The 15,807-nt window shown below is 42.6% G+C and overlaps 1 protein-coding gene across 1 annotated transcript in view; it reads right to left on the minus strand.

Annotated features, from left to right (window-relative positions):
- Positions 1–14,358, minus strand: part of CFLAR (CASP8 and FADD like apoptosis regulator) — a 30,512-nt gene extending 16,154 nt beyond the window's left edge. The window contains exon 1 of the mRNA XM_018570148.1: positions 14,299–14,358. The gene's annotated coding sequence lies outside the window, so the exon portion shown is untranslated. The remainder of the gene's footprint in view (positions 1–14,298) is intronic.
- Positions 14,359–15,807: the final 1,449 nt, after the last annotated feature.

Here is a 15,807-nt window from a genome sequence, read left to right on the forward strand (position 1 = left end):
GGCGGAGCTGTAGCTCGCGGTATACTGCGGCGTCTCAGTATACCGCGAGCTGTAGCTCGCGGTATACTGAGCTTTAGGTGACGGGAGGACACTAGTTTGTGGAGAAGGAGAACTATGAGGAAAAGCCCTGACCCCATAGTTCTCTTTTAATGTACTCACAGTTCTGCTGCACCTCTGCCTAGCTTGCAGGTTTTCTCAACATGGTGATAACAGTGAGGAATGACTAACTTCTACACCCTACTCCCTCTTTGGGGAGATCAACCCACTTCACTAATGCAGGGGTCTCACTGATTGTAGAGCATACCTCTTCATCCTACAGTACAAAAGATTCCTCATCCCCCTCAGAGTGTAGCAGTATCTCTGCTTTCAAAGTTGAATGATCCCTCTCCAGTGCCCAAACATCTCTTAACCTGCAGAATATAACCACAACGATTTCTGTATGTGAGCAAACCAGATCAAAGCTCCCAGCCCTTCCCTTTCCAGGCACCTTGCGGTCCAAGGCTTTGTCAATAAGCCTCCACTTGATAATCATTTAAGAATAGAAAAATGAAATTCATTTTTAGATAAAGATTCATTAACGCGTGCTGGTGACTTATTTTTTGACAGCTAAGAGTAAGACGCATAGCCCTTTCAGAGAATGTAAGGCCATATAGTATAATTTACATGAACCATACACTACCTATAGCAGCACAACTAGAAAAATACTTTCTAACTTTTTGAAATAGAAAATATTAGTACACTTTTGTTGAACATAACCACACCAGTTAGCAAAGTATACAAAATAAAAAGACACATAACTATAACTACAAATCTCAGATATGTTAATGCAATGCCGCGTAATGATAACTTGTAACCCCAATCAATGGCAGATCTTTTTAGACTAGTTGAGTCCTGGGTGCCCTGCTTTTGTGGAATCTCCTACTTTTGTCCTTTGCTTGTTAATAAAAGAATATTGTTTTGCTTGAAACATTTCCATGCCAGTTACCCTTTACAGAATTCTCTATAGGAATACATGAAACTTGCAATCCTAAAACAGGAACACTTTGCAGAGCTATTCCCCTGCGCAAATCTCTGTGAGTGTTCGTTAGAGGTAGAAATCACTGTTCATAGTATATTTTCTTTTCAGGTTGAATGTAATTTTCTTCTATACTGCATTATGACACATAGGTAGAGCTGAGCACAGGAAATAAAGAAGTATTTTCTATGCTGCTCAGCTCCATCTAGTAGCCATAATGTGGTATTTACTTAACATTACATTCAACCTGAAAAAAAAAGATATACTAAGAACCTTCGCACAAAACGAGCAGTCACAGACATTTGCAGGGTGAATGGCTCTGCAAATTATTTATAAATAGACCCCAATCTGTTTATAGGGTCCCAGTAATCATCCATATGTAGCAAAATTACAAAATAAAAATGGGAGCTATAAGTGACCCTTCTTCCTGCTCAGAATGTCATAGCTGAAATGTTCAGGAAGGTGATATTTACTGCTACCCCTGTATAAGGAGTGTAAAAGTCCCTAACTATTATGACTGTAATTAAAAAGGTGTGACTGAATACACATACTCATCTCATGTTCTCACCTTTAATTAGAACACAAACACATTAGGCACATCATATGTATAACGAAAAAGAACCTCTCATTCTGTTTTGTGTTATGATCTTTAAATAGACTGCCTGCAACTGGCTACCACACCCTGCTCCATTGGCCTTAAAGGAGAACAATGGGGTTAAGGCTTTTCCCCATAGTTCTCCTTAGGGTAACGGGAGGACACAAACTAGCGTCCTCCCATCACCCTAGGCTCAGTATACCACGAGCTGCAGCTCGCGGTATACTGAGACGCCGCAGCTGAAGCGGATCTCGACAATTATGTCTGGATCCGCCCAGCTGCGTGAGTGACAGCTGGCTCTGCCTATCTAGAGGCAGAGCCAGCTGTACCCGCCCCCTCCCCTGTCCGATCCGCCAGTCAGCGATGGCGGATCGGAGCAGGGAGGATGGAATCCAGCCCCTCCCCTGTCACGGCAGAGGGCTGTGACAGGATCGAGAGGTGAGCAAACGCCGGTATGTGTTCGCTCACCTCCCGATCTACTGAGCCGACCTGTGACAGTCTCATTGTCACAGGTCGGCTAGAACTATGAGGTGAGTGAAAATCACTCACCTCATAGTTCTCCTTTAAAAAGACTGTGTGTTTGAATCGTTCATGTTTAGGGGTGACACTGCCCCTAAAGACATGGTGAGTTGGATCATGCATGCTTGTTTGACCCTTCTATGGGCAAAAAATACACTCAATTTACTTCAGCAGTTCCAGGCAGCTCCCATGCACTCTCTTTCTCAAAATGATGTCTGGTTGGGAAATGAGCAGTGTCCAGCCTAATTAAAAAGGGAAAATACAGTAGGGAGAATATGTTTGTAAGGGGGTGATCAAGGAGATGGGAAGGTTGAGTGTCTGGAACCAAGATGAGATCAGTGCTTGCCAGGGGACGATGTTACAAGCATAATGCCAAAACCTATGCACCTCTAAAGTATGAAGACTACAATGTACAGACTTGCAAATATCCAGTGGATTTTCAAATGGCATACACAAATGTAATCCTGAAACCCCTAAATCACAAAAGCGCTACCTGGATAAATAAAAAGAGCCCTGTGCAAGCAGAAGGCATTCATTATATGTATTTCATGCCTTAAAAGGTAAGCTATTTGGTCAATGTTAATATTTTTTCATTTCAAAAGTTTCTATATCAATTTTATATCTTTAACATTACTTATTAATAAAATAAAGATTATATAAATAAACATCCAATAGAGGGTACATCTATACCACATAGATTGCAAATCTGGGCTTTCTAATTAGAAAGCCTAGCATTGGCTTTTTACTGGGTTTTTTTTTTTACTGTTTGACCATCTCTTTCTTTTATATTTTAAAATTACTTTATTAACAGAGTTTTACCAAAAAAGAGACAAAATAAGGAACAGTGGCAGCCAAGCATCGCGGCATCAACAGGATGTGTAAAAAAGAAAAACAAAATTGAGGTGCAAGTTAGAAACCACAGTCTTCAGCTGGATGGCATTATCCAAGTAACAGCTTTGAAACAGCACATCAAGAAAAAGTTAGCTTAAAGGAAAGTACTGCAAAAGATGGAGAAAAAAAAAAAAAAAAACGTGGGGAGAAGGGGAAAGCTGTTGGAAAAGGGGAGGGAAGGGGGGAAAGGAGGAGGAAAAGGGGGGGGGAATAAAGGGGGGCTGCCGTATCAAGAGTCTAAGACACTTATATTCATCTGTAGAGAGGAACTCATTCCAATAAAACCATGTGGAGCAAAACCTGTCCAACGAACTCTTGTGGAACAGTAGCTAGTGAGATCCTCCATATGTTTAAGTTCGGTAATTTTACTAAACCACAACTTAAGGGTTGGAGGTGAGGTTTGCTTCCAGAGGGCTGTGATGCAGGCCTGGGCCACATTAGCCAGATTAATTATTACAGAGCATTAATGCCTTTCAGGGAGTATGAATTGTGATGAAGCACACAAAAAAAAAATAATAATGAAGGAATCATAGGTATCTCTTGGTCAGTACATTTCTGTGTGATGGTATGGACCTGTGACCAGAAATTCAGTGATGATGGACAAGACCAAAAGATTTGACCATCTTTTTCTAACTGAAACTCCATAGGTAGTATATAAGCTAAGATAGGGTAGAGAGATGTGCACCTACTCTGATCGCACTGATTAACAGAATAATTCAACTTGGAGAAAGAAAGTGGTTGCCAAAAGGAACTAAAAATCAGACATGACCGCTTAAATGGCAAAAAAGGAAGAGCATACACAGACAGAAAACCATCACTTATTACCAATCAGCCAACATTAAGGTCGTTAGAGTTTGCATCATTTAATTTATGTCTAGCAGAAATTTTGGAACCACAAGGGAATCATTCAAATTGGTACTAGTTACAGCAGCACATATCTATACCCATGTTCCAATTTTACAGAACACACATTTAATAAATAACTGTCATTGACAACACAGCCACAAATTGTTAAGTGAGATTTTCAGGTAAAGACTTAGAAGAAAATGAACAGTAGAAGATAAGCTGAAAAGAATTCATAATTAGTATTTACCAAATCAGGAGCTTGTGTCACATAAACACTGGACGATACATAGATTCCATCTGAAGAAAGACTTGTGCTAACCGAATCAAGCAAGGCTTAGCTAGACAGCCCACCAACCTGAGATTACCATCCTTTGCAAATTAGTGACTTTTCAATAAGGGAAGTAAGACCTATGAACTCGTGATTATTCTGATGTGGGAAATACCTAAAAAGAAAAAAAGTTTCTTTGCTGTAGGTTAAGGTTTGGGGCAAAGTTTGGAGGGATTTTAGTCTGTTTTCCAGAACACTGCTTTCCAGGTCATCACTTTTGTTGAATTTCTCATAGGTTTTATTATGAGAAGTTGGAAATTACAGTACATTTAGCCTCAGTGACTGAGGGATTTTCCAAAAGCATAAGCAGTGCTGCATGATTAGAAGGTAGATTAATGCGTCCGTTTTGACCCAACCCAAAGATTATGTAGGCAGATCTTTTTAAAAACTAAAAAAACTTGAAAAAAAAAAAGGCTGGTTGAATTTTTATAATTGTTTAAAATATCTGTAGGAGCAAATGTTGCTTCTCTTATTCAACTGCTTCTATATTTTGCTGACTAGCATCTGGATTTAAAATTACTCTGTAGTGGCTCATCTCTGCTATTCAGTGGATGCTACCCAGTGGCGTAACAACCAGGGGGGCTGTCAGTGCGGCTGGTTTTCAAACATGCTCCTTAGACAAAAGATGTGCGACCGTACAGTAAAAACCGTTGCACGCCTTTCATACACTTTGCGATTATCGTATGATCGCAGGATTTCCCGCGATTATCGTGCGATAATCACACAGTGTATGAGCACCTTAAGTTGTGGGAAACTGACTTTAGATTTTTTTGTTGTGATCTTTGAGAATGAATAACTTCACATTAAAAAGCAGCTAGAGAGTTCAGAGATTGCTTTGGGGTTTCAAGGATTGTTTTAAAGCCTTTTTGTTTTTTACATTTTTACTACTTGTTGAGAATATGTAAAATTGGTCTAGACACAGGTGCACTTTAGGTTGTATTTATTTAGTCATTTTTTTCTATTTGTGTTCTTTCCCTCTCATTTCAGTATATGATTGTTATTTGTGTACCGTCGCTTTGAATTCTTTATTTGACTTTTTTTTTTTTTTTTACTGTCTATAACATCTGTAAAATAATAAGGCTAATAAGGGCTGTTTTCTTTTTTTTTTTTTACAAGGCCAGGATAGTCTAAGCTTTTCACTACCAGAGCCTTTTATTTATTTTTAACACATGCTAACATGTGAAGTTTTTACATGCAAATTCAAACATTCTACATTTTCTGAACGTAGAGATCCCATAGAAATAAAAATAAAAAATGATAGTTGCAATATTTTATGTCACATGAAATTAGCACAACTGTTTGTTCAGTCTATATTTTCAGCAAAAAAAAACAAAACAATTAATTTTAGTGCACATAAACACAACAAAATCTTCAAATTTTCTGGAACATAGAAAAGATGAAGCTGAGACAAGTAAATAGATAGCAAATATTACAAGACTTAAAATTGCATGCAACCGTGAAATCGCAACAAACTATGATATCCAAAACACACCATAGCTGACACTTTAAAGATTTTTTTACAGCTCTTCAGTTAAGTGTTAATCCTAAATCTGAAATGCACCTGTAGTAGGCTGAGTCGAAGTGGAGCTTAGGCTAAGGATAAGGCGAAGACGTGGTCAGGCAGGCAGAGTCAGCAACAGTCTGGAAGCGAGGTACAAAGTCGGGATCCAGGAGAGTAGTCGGGAGCCAGGCAGAGGTCTTGACATGAACGGGCAGCAAGGTGCAAAATCGGCAGACAGAACAATAGTCAGGAAACAGGCATGAGTCACAGAGTAAATCCAGCATATAACACAGCAGTAGCTCACACAGGAAGCAAACCCAAATTAACGGGCTCAGAGCACAGGAAGTGTCCGGTATTTAAAGCTCGAGTTAAATGCAGATCTTCTACAGCTGGTTGGCAGGTGGAGCCAAAGTGTCCATAAGGATAGTTGCCGAGTACAAAAACCCTGCAGCAGAAACCAAGTCCTTCCAGTGGCTGAATGGCTAGGTGTGTGCACTTCTGCGCCAGAGACCCAGGTTCAAGCCCCGAACAGGTGCTGATCAGACAGGTACGTGACCTCCGGGGGCCTAGGCAAGGCTGCATGGTAGGCTTGTATTAGAGCAAGAGCATATAAATTCTTTGCAGGAACCAAGGAGCGTTCATTAAAGTATACCTTCTCCAGTGGACAAGGTATTGAAGACCACGACCCTGCCTTTTAGAATCAAGAATCTTAGACACTTCATACTCGTGTTGCCCATCAATGAGAAGAGGAGGTGGTGGCTGGACAACCCTGGAGTAGCAGTTGAACATGGCCTTCTTGTGGAGGGAAGTGTGGAAAACAGGATGTATTCGAAGAGAGGCGGGCAACTTCAAACAATATGTTACCGGGCCAATTCGAGAAAGTACTCTGTAGGGACCTACAACCTCGATTCAATTTTTGTGGTCCGTCAGAATCATAAAAGGTTTTAGTGTCCCTTCCAAGAGATGTCTCCATTCAGTCAGTGCCAGTTTAATGCTACTGGGTGAATCTTGCCACATATTGGTTGTCTTTGAGATAACACAGCCCCAGCTCCCACTTCAACAATATACTGAAGATCTGGGTTAGGATGCTGGAGAATCGGAGCCATGCCAAATAGTTCCTTTCATTTCTGGAAAGCAGACACTGCTTTTGAGGACCCCACTTTACAGTTTACCCCTTTCTTGGTCATAACAGTAAGGGGGGAAACAATGGTGGCAAACCCTTTGATGAAGCGTCTGTAATAATTTGCGAACCCCAGAAATCTTCGGACTCCTTTAGAGTGTTTGGTTGGGGCTACTGGAGAACAGCCGTCAGTTTTTGGTGAAACCATTTGAAAACCTTCAGGACTTATGATATACCCCAAGAACGGTATTTGACTTTGATGAAAAGCACACTTGTCAAACTTGGCATAAAGGTGGTTTTCGTGTAAGCGCTGTAACACCTGCTTCACGTGAGACACATGTTCCCGGTAAGACTTTGAAAATATTAATATGGTATATTATAACAAATGTGTTCCTGAAGTCTTGGAACAGTTAGTTCATGAAACGTTGGAAAACAGCAGGGGCATTGCAGAGACCAAATGGCATAACTTGATAATCATAATGCCCATACCGAGTATTAAAAGCAGTCTTCCTCTCATCACTTTCTTTTATCCGAATCAAGTTATATGCCCCCCGTAAGTCTAGCTTAGTAAAAATAGTAGATCCTTTTAAAATTTCAAACAACTCCAGAATGAGAGGCAAATGGTAAGAATATTTTACAGTAATTTGGTTTAGTCCTCGATAATCAATGCATGGTCTAAGTCCTCCATCTTTCTTTTCAATAAAGAAGAATCCTGATCCTACGGGTGAGGAGGAAGGGTGCATAAAACCGCTCTTTAAATTGTCCTGTATATATTCCTCCAAAGACTTCTGCTCTGGCTGGGATAGAGGATATGTCTTTCCTATGGGAAGTGGTGCTCCAGGAATCAGGTTGATTGCACAGTCAAAGATACGGTGTGGGGGTAGAACTTCTGCTTTCTGTTTGCAGAATACATCCACAAATTGTAAGTATTCATATGGCAGAGTAGATGGTGTCTCCACAGGAGCCAAGATACTGGAATTTAGTCTCTTGGGGTGATGTATGCAGTTCAATAGATAAGATGACCCCAAGGAGGTTAATTCTCCATTGAGCCAGTCAAAAGATGGGTTGTGTTGTAGCAACCAGGGGTATCCCAGTATTACAGGCACGAAGGGAGATTCAATTATAGATGAAGTTATTTTCTCCTGGTGCAGGGCACCGAATTGAAGGGATAACAGGTGTCATCTCGAATTCCACTATGCCTTTTCCCAACAGCATGCAGGCAGGGGTATGGGCTTGGAAATTAATGGGATGTTGTGCTTCTTAGCAAAACCGTAATCCATGAATATGCCGGCAGCCACAGAATCCACAAAGGCCTCACAGTGCACAGGGGGCGACATTACATGGATTATGCCAGGTATTGTTAACTGCGATTTGGAGGAATGATTAACAAGGTCTAACCCGGTTCCTCCGACACAGGTTAGACCTTCCTTTTTACTGGACGGGAAGGGCAAGAGGACAATATGTGTCCCTTAAATCCACAGTATAAACATAGACCCAAGGAGCGTCTTCTCTGTCTTTCGGCTTCTGACAAATGAAAACGATTGACTTCCATGGTCTCTATTGGTTCTGCAGGCTCAACTGAAGTCTCAGGTTTAGGCTCAGGTGGTGTTTGGAAATGGGGAGCTAAACGGTACACTGGGCGTGTCCCCTTACGACTCCTTTCGGTCTCCTGACGTCATGAAAGCGAACATCCAAGCGGACACATAACTCAATAAATCTTTTGAGATCATCTGGGAGATCCTTATAAACCAGTTCATCTTTAATGCGATCTGCAAGTCCTTTGCGAAAGGCTGCACGCAGGGCACTGACATCCCAATTTGTCTCTGCAGCCAACGTGCAAAACTCTATAGCATACTGTGCCACAGTTCTTATGTCCTGCTGTAAGTCCAAAAGAGAGCATTCAGCTGCCGAGATCCTGCCCGGTTGATCAAAGACCGTCCGGAGGGAGGACAGGAACTTCTCAGCGTCTTGTAGCAATGGATCATTCCGTTCAACATATGGGGTGACCCATATAAGGATATTACAAAGTTCACTTTCATGGTAGAAGTGCAAAAGTGTAACTGACACAAGTTTAAAAAAACCTATGCAATTTTCAGTCTCACCCCCATATTTTTCAGGCAAGGGGATTTTGAGAGGCACAGAAGGCGCGGCCCGGAACTGGTACTGAAGTGGGTGGAGGGCTTGCCTGCAGCAAGGATTTCACCATACTGGTGAGCTCACCCAGCTTAGTATCCAGGGAAGACAGATGTGCCTCATGGGCACCAATCAATAGCCTTAACAGCCTCAGCAGAGTCCATTGTCATACTGGCCTGTTGATTATGAAACGCACCTTTAGTAGGCTGAGTCCGAAGTGGAGCTTAGGCTGAGGATAAGACGAAGACGTGGTCAGGCAGGCAGAGTCGGCAACAGTCTGGAAGCAAGGTACAAAGTCAGGATCCAGGAGAGTAGTCGGGAGGCGGGCAGAGGTCTTGACACGAATGGGCAGCAAGGTGCAAAATCGGCAGGCAGAAGAATAGTCAGGAAACAGGCAAGAGTCACGGTGTAAATCCAGCATATAACACAGCAGTAGCTCACACAGGAAACAAACCCAAATCAACGGGCTCCAAGCACAGGAAGTGTCCGGTATTTAAAGTTTGAGTTAATTGCAGATCTTCTACAGCTGGTTGGCAGGTGGAGTCAAAGTCTCCATAAGGAGAGTTGCCGAGTACAAAAAACCTGCAGCAGAAACCAAGTCCTTCCAGTGGCTGAATGGCTAGGTCTGTGCACCCAGGTTCAATCCCTGAACAGGTGCTGATCAGACAGGTATGTGACAAAATCGTGGCCCTAGAATTATTTCTTTCACTCTGGCGTGTGTGGCAATAGCTAATATGCGTTGTACACCATTTCTAGTTTATAGCTGCCTGAATTTCTTCTATCGTTGGACTGTTAGAAGGTAGTTTGTAAACTGTTAGAAGGTATAATTAAGGACTATTTGGTAAAATTTGTTAAGGATAAGGGCATAGTTAATGACAAACTCCAATGTATTTTGCCAAAATTGTAAAATTTCGAAAAAATTTGGGGGAAATAAAAAACACTAAATTTCACTTGCCTCTACTTGTTATGGTGCACCAATAGCCCTAAAAATTCAATATTCCAACAGTGGCTTTATGGCTGATGATGCAATGGCCCCATCCTACCCTGCATAGCCCGCCATAGACCCTGCATAGCCAACCATAGACACCACATGACCCACCATAGACCCCACATAGCCCGCCATAGACCCCACATAGCCCACCATAGAACGCACATAGCCAACCTGAGAGTCCACACAGCCCACCATAGAATCTGCACAGCCCAACTGAAAGTCCACACTATTACACTAATTGCCATTATTTTTCCTAGACTTCTACTTTCAAGGCTAGTTACTAAAACCAGTAATAATCAAATGCAAAGGCAATTATTAAATATAATAAAGAGTAGATACATCTATACAGTCTTACAGTGCAACTGGCCCTTTGAGGGCAACCATAATACTGATGCGGCCCGTGATGAAAGTGAATTTGACACCCCTAATCTACCAGCATTAGAGCAGGGGAGAGCAGGATGCTGGAGAGTGATTTGCCTTGCTGTGTCTGTGTAGGGGTGGCTCCATAAGATCATGCAAGGGAAAGGAGCCAACGTAAAACAGAATATCAGACCAGTGCGGCAGGAGGCTCAGAGCACACTGAGGAAATCTGTTACAGACTTCTCTCGCGGCTCTTTGTCATATGATGTTTTTGTCACATGACTAGAAGCAGGAAGTGGGGATAGATTTCTTCACTCTCCTGTATGGGCACCACACTGGTCCAAAGTCTGATACTGGTATCAGGTGCTGCAGCAAGCTTTCCAGCACTCAGCACCGGGACATGTGGATTTGGTTTAAATCCCAGACAGTTCTGCAGAAATCAGAATAGTCGGGAGGAATGGTTTAGATGCGCTTTGGGGATGATTTATATATCATTCGCCCAGCAATACACTGGCCGAATGCCGTTCACACGGCATTTTGCCACTAAAGATTCCTATGCTCCTCTGCTCTATCTTGTGGTGAGAATGCCATACACACTGCATTTGGCCAGTGTGTGGCTGGGCGGATGATTTATAAATCATCCCCTTAGAGTCAAAGTAGGACCCACACTAACTGCATTTAAAAATATAATTCTTGAATGCATTGTTTAGTGTTTTTATATCTGTCTACGTTCAGGTTTTTCATGGGCTTGTGTGAACTTGATTTGCACCAGTCCCACACACATCACTGGTCATGAACCCTATAGCTGGCCATACTCTTTAATTCAGTGGTGGCGAACCTATACTCTATACCAGTGGTGGCAAACCTATGGCACCCGTGCCAGAGAGGGCACGCGGGGCCTTCTCAGCTGGCACGCGAGTCAGACCGTCCCGGATCGCCGCCTCGGTATGCGATCCGGGGCGGTCACGATCAGGCAGCAGGAGCCTGCTGACAGGCATATTAAACAGTCACTTCCTCCTTGCTAGGATCCAGTGAGGCCCCAGCGAGCGGCTGTCTAATTTGCCTTGTAGGCCGCACACCCCCTGAGAGCCGCACAGCCCTCCCGAGAGCCGCACAGCCCCCCAAGAGCCCCCCCCCCCTAAGAGCCACACAGCCCCCCTGAGAGCCACATGGGCCTCTCTAACAGCCATACAGCCCCCGAGAGCCACACAGCCCCACTGAGAGCCACATGGGCCTCTCTAACAGCCATAAAGCTCCCGAGAGCCGCAGAGACCCCCTGAGAGACGCACAGCCCCCTGAGAGAGACACAGCTTATCTGAGAACTGCACAGCGCACCTGAAAGCCCACACAGTGCCCCTGAGAGACCGCACAGCTCACCTGAGAGCCTGCACAACCCTCCAGACCTAGGAGACATCAGGCTGCCACCCCAGAGCAACACAGTATGTAGGTTATATTATTCTGTATTTCTGTATAATGTATTGCTGGGATTTTCAGTCCTCTCTAGCTCATGGTATTATTCTGCATTGCTGTATAATGTATTGCTGGGATATGTAGTCCTCTACAGTTGATGGTATTCTGCATTGCTGTATAAGGTATTGCTGGGATTTGTAGTCCACTGTAGCCGGTGCCATTCTACATTGCTGTATATTGTATTGCTGGGATATGTAGTCTTCTATAGTTGGCGGTATTCTGCATTGTTGTATAGTGTATTGCTGGGATATGTAGTCCACTGTAGTCGGTGCCATTCTGTATTGCTGTATATTGTATTGCTGGCATATGTAGTCCTCTATAGTTGGCGGTATTCTGCATTGCTGTATAATGTATTGTTGGGATTTGTAGTCTTCTATAGTTGGCGGTATTCTGCATTGCTGTATAATGTATTGCTGGGATATGTAGTCCTCTATAGTTGACGGTATTCTGTATTGCTGTATAATGTATTGCTAAGTTTAGTTCCTTTACAGGTTGGGGTCAGTGACATGACTACCAGGGTCATAGTGGTCACAGTTGTACAGGGCCCTGGTGCTCCACCACTGACTCAAAGCTGTAGAGAGAATGTTGCCTTGCCGTGTGACATGTACCTTAGTAACACACTGCAATGGAACATTTTACTCATTAGCACAGTACAAAGGTGCATGTCACTCTGTAGTGGAGTTAAAACCTTGTGTATTATATTTTTCTTCTAAGATTTAAGCACATAATTAGTTCAGACGGTCGTATGAAGTGTTTTTCTAAAATAAATCATCAGTATTCGGGGTGGGCACTTTGAGACACATAAGTTGGTTTAGTGATCCAGTTTGGGCACTCGGGCTCAAAAAGGTTTGCCACCGCTGCTCTATACAATTTGATTGTACAATCAGCTTTAGGCTCACCACACACACTTCTACCATTAAGTTCCAGAGCCTCCAACAAAGATACAGGAGCATGCTTTTTTAGCACTGGAAAGCATTGAAACTCATAGAAATGCATAGAAACACATGCAAACACACCAGAATGGAATCCTATGTAAAAACTATTTTAAAAACGCGCCAGCACGCATCAGAAAGTCACAAAAATGCACATAAACACGTATGCAAAAACGCATGCAGAACTGGTCTGGAGATAGTGTGAACAAGCCCTACAACCTGAGCCTGGATTCACACCTGGGCACCAGCGTTTAGAGTCGTTTTCCAAACCTTTTCTTTTAGTGTTTGTGTGCGTTTACATGCGTTTGCAAATCATTTTTCCTCAAATCTCAGCTTTAGGCATTTTTGCATTGTGCAATGGGAAAAAGTTGCTGCTGTGCGTTGACCTGCATGGAGTGAGGGGAATTCATCAAAGCTGGAGCAGTTGCCCATAGTAACCAATTAGCTTCTATCTCACTGGCGTCACGAGGGGGGTGCAGCCTACACCGGGTGACTCCAAAATGACTGACAGCTATTTCGGTGTCACCCCTCTGAAAAGTTAGTAATGGACTGAGAGCCCGAGAAAGGAGGGGACCCGGCAGAATACCTCATCCCGCCGAACGAACGTCCCTTCCTCTCTTTGTCGGCGTCCATCACCAAGATGGCCGGCGGCAGTTAAGTGCACGTGACGACGCTGTGTGCATGCATGATGATGTCGCACACATGCACAACGGCGTCCCCGGAGGTGACACCTGGCGGCCACTCCTGGTGACACCCGCCCTGGGGACGTCTCTGTTTTATCTTTCATTGTCAAATCTTAACTGAACGACCTGAAGAGAGAAGCTGATCCAGATTCTGTCTGCTTTAGTTTTGATAAATGCCCCCCATTGCACACTACCGATAAAGAAAAGCTCCAGCTGCCACAACGCACTAGTTCGCCCATTACAACGGAACATTTTGTGAATGGCTCCAAATCATCTGTGTAACTTCCTGTCATAAAGGCAGACAAATGAAGTAAAGCGTTGTTCTCTGAACAACGTCCTGGAAGTTCCGGTGACATAACTAACCACAGGTACTCTTATGTAATTGTAATGGTTGCAGGTAAACATGTAGAGCCGTAATGGGTGTGGCGGTCTCTGAACTCTATCAAACTAAACCAGTCTGCCAGTAAATAATGAATCTTTCCATATGTACGGCTGCTATGACCAGTGTCATCACATGCGTTTCTGTGTGTCATAGAACATGTCAATGTGTGGAGAGCAGCACGCTCTGAATTGTATCTGACCACACAAAGTACACCTATGTCCGCCTATGTGTCTGAGCCCTGACTCAACTGTTCGCAGCTGACATTTTGAGTCTTGTTTTCCACTTCCTGATTCGTCTCTACACTTAGAAACATGTCGCGGGTTACAATTTAGGAAACCTGCTGTGTTTTCTCATGGCCTCTGCAGTTGATTTTCCCCCAACGTAAACAGTGTATATAAAGAAGCAGTTAACCATTAAACAGCCTATTCTTGAAGCTCCCTTTCCTGATCCCGTTATGATAAGTATGAACGCTCTGCCCGTTATTACTATGTCTATCATCGTTTGTATGTTGTGCGTTTTTCTCTTTCCTCACCGGAACACCGAAGACGTTTAACCCTCGATGCGCGGATTCTGCCAAGAAGCTGACGCTTTCATTACTCGGCTTCTTCCTGTGAACTTCACATAACTGGGAGTGGCAGATTATTAACCTCTTCCTTGTAGCTGCTGAAAGTGACTTTTCTCCTACTTCTCCTAGATTCCAGTGACTACAATTTCTCCTAAGCCCCAGCGAGTCGTGGCTACAAACAAGGCAGACCTTATAGTTTAGGAATTTGTTTTACTGTCACTTTGCCAGATCCAAGTAGTTATTTGTAAAACTGAAAAGGAAACTTCTAACGTACAACACAGGGAGTCGTACTGGACCCCGGGATAACAGGAAGTGAGTCAGACATATTGCAGCTTGGGACATTGTGTCTTTTTATAACTCAGGGAATTTCCCAGATCCATGGATTTAACAGTTTGCCAGGGAGCAGCTTTATTCCAATAAGGGGGGCCTACTAAAAGGGATAAGTTGATATCTTTTTCAGATTTGCCTACAAATTATCTGATACTTTGCTTCCCATTATAGTCTATGGGCATTCCGTTTGGCTTCATTATAGTCTATGGGCATACTTGGTGTCATTCACACTTGTCATTCCATATAAAATAATGATAATCCCACCTAATCTCAATATAGATCAATGCTACTGTGCTTGGAGAGTATGCCTGCTAAAGATTTATTTGATGTGTCATATTGTTCTTGTCTCCAAGGCCCATCTTTCTTCCCATTATACTCTATGGGCATTCTTGGTGTCATTCACCCTTGTCATTCCATAGAAAACAGGAAAAATCCAAAGTTATTTCAATTGTAAAAGATGTTACTATACATGGGGAAGATCTGTGGTAAAGGATAAATTGATATATTTTTCAGATTTGCCTACAAATTATCTGATACTTTGTTGAAAAAAATACAATCCCCTTTAAACAAGAAATCCCTAAAAGTGGAGATGGTCTGATAAATGGATCACAATGCGTAATATAATAAAGAGCTTAGAGTGGTGACTACTTTACAACACACACAAGGATGGGGAACACAAGTAGCCACCCTCCAGAAGGAAGGACAATGTCAGCACCAATTCAGAGATGATTTGAGGATCTACAGCCGCGTGATAAACAAATAAGATACATTTTTGTTAATAGATAACGGTATACGAATGCATTTTTAAGATTTAATTGCTGAGTTTACGGTCACTTTAACCAAAAACATAACTAACACCAGCTGCTGCATAAATATCCCTATTATAAGATATTAGTAAAACAAAGAAATACAACAACTGAGGTGCTCCAAGCCCCCACCAAAATCATTAAACTTAAAGTGCTTCTGTCTACTGCAGATGAATTCATGAATCCCTAATTATACTCATAAATAACAACAATGTATGAGTACAATAGATCATCTGTGTACAAAGGGAAAACAATGCCTAAAATGTGTACAAATACCAACAATGAATCCCAAATTCATGAATAAATACCATAAAAGCATCACAGCTCTCTCTGGGCAGCC

Source organism: Nanorana parkeri, unplaced genomic scaffold, assembly GCF_000935625.1.
Source record: "Nanorana parkeri isolate BGI_ZX_2015 unplaced genomic scaffold, ASM93562v1 scaffold1465, whole genome shotgun sequence".
Classification (NCBI taxonomy): Eukaryota; Metazoa; Chordata; class Amphibia; order Anura; family Dicroglossidae; genus Nanorana; species Nanorana parkeri.